Source organism: Otolemur garnettii, unplaced genomic scaffold (assembly GCF_000181295.1).
Source record: "Otolemur garnettii isolate 467f Iridium unplaced genomic scaffold, OtoGar3 scaffold00026, whole genome shotgun sequence".
Taxonomy (NCBI): Eukaryota; Metazoa; Chordata; class Mammalia; order Primates; family Galagidae; genus Otolemur; species Otolemur garnettii.
Window position 1 is genome coordinate 11,545,408 of NW_003852421.1, and position 1,662 is coordinate 11,547,069.

Genomic DNA, 1,662 nt, shown 5'->3' on the forward strand with positions numbered 1-1,662 from the left:
AAAAAAAAAAAAAAGTAGCCTGTAGCACAGTAAGCACAGTAGCAGTGTTTAGGATGCCAGCCACATACACTGAGGCAAGTGGGTTTGAACTCAGCCTGGGCCTACTAAACAATGACAGCTGCAAAAAAAAAATAGCCAAGCATTGTAGCGGGCACCTGTAGTCCCAGCTATTTGGGAGGCTGAGGCAAGAAAATTGCAAAGCCCAAGAGTTCGAGGTTGCTGTCAACTATGACACCATAGCTCTCTCCTGAAAGCAACACAGTGAAACTCTGTCTCAAAAAAGAGAAAAAATCTGGGCTTTGAGGTAGGCTCCTGTAGTCTCAGCTACTTGGGAGGCTGAGACAAGAGAATCACTTAAACCTAAGAGTTTGAGGTTGCTGTGAGCTAAGATGCCATGGCATTCTACTGAGATGACAAAGTGAAACTCTATCTCAAAAAACAAAACAAACAGGCTCAGCGCCTGTGGCTCAAGCGGCTAAGGCGCCAGCCACATACACCTAAAGTGGTGGGTTCGAATCCAGCCTGGCCTGCCAAACAACAATGATGACTGCAACCAAAAAATAGCCAGGCGTTGTGGCGGGCGCCTGTGGTCCCAGCTACTTCGGAGGCTGAGGCAGGGGACTCGCTTCAGCCCAGGAGTTGGAGGTTGCTGTGAGCGTGATGCCATGGCACTTTACCCAGGGGGATAGCTTGAAGCTCGGTCTGCCAAACAACAATGACGGCTGCAATCAAAAAATAGCTGGGTGTTGTGGTGGGCGCCTGTGGTCCCAGCTACTTCGGAGGCTGAGGCAGGGGACTCGCTTGAGCCCAGGAGTTGGAGGTTGCTGTGAGCGTGATGCCATGGCACTTTACCCAGGGGGATAGCTTGAAGCTCTGTCTCAAAAAAAAAGAAAAAAGAAAAATACAGTTAGAATTTGATAAGATGTCTAGGATTTGCTTTAAAATACTCAGGCTGGAGGAGGGGTGATGAAAAAAGATTGACAAGGAGTTGATAATTGTTGAAACTGAGTGATGAGTACACAGGGCTCATTATGCTGTGCTCCCTATCTTTGAGTATGTTTGAAACTTTCCATAATAAAACATTATTTGTAAACTATTACTTTTGGGGTCAAGGGTCATTCCCGCATTCCATGTTTCCCGTATTATAGAGAAGAAAGGAATAACCAGACCAGAAGATGCAGTATCTGTCTTTTCCCTTATCAAGCTGTTTAACTCTGAGCCAACGACTTCACCTTTCTGGGTCTCAATTCCATTCTCTATAAATGAAGGGGGAAAAAGGAAAACAACTAGGACTTACTGAATGCCCACTATGTGCAGGAATTGTGTGATGCCCTTTATGAGCATTGTCACGAGTATCAGGAGGATGGACTCTTTGTTCTCCTTAGTCTCCAAGTTTCCTTCCCTCTCTGAGGGTCCAGGAATTATCCACTTAACTTCCTTTGGTTGATAAACCTGTGTGCCAAATTCCTTGTTAGATTCAGGAGACATACAGATAAAAAAATGGTTCCTATTTTTCCATGATTTTATGATCTAGAAGGACAGACTGGTAAGAATGATTATAATAAAATTGATAGGCTTGGTGCCTGTGGCTCAAGTGGCTAAGGTGCCAGCCACATACACCTAAGGTGGCAGGTTCAAATCCAGCCCGGGCCCACCAAACAA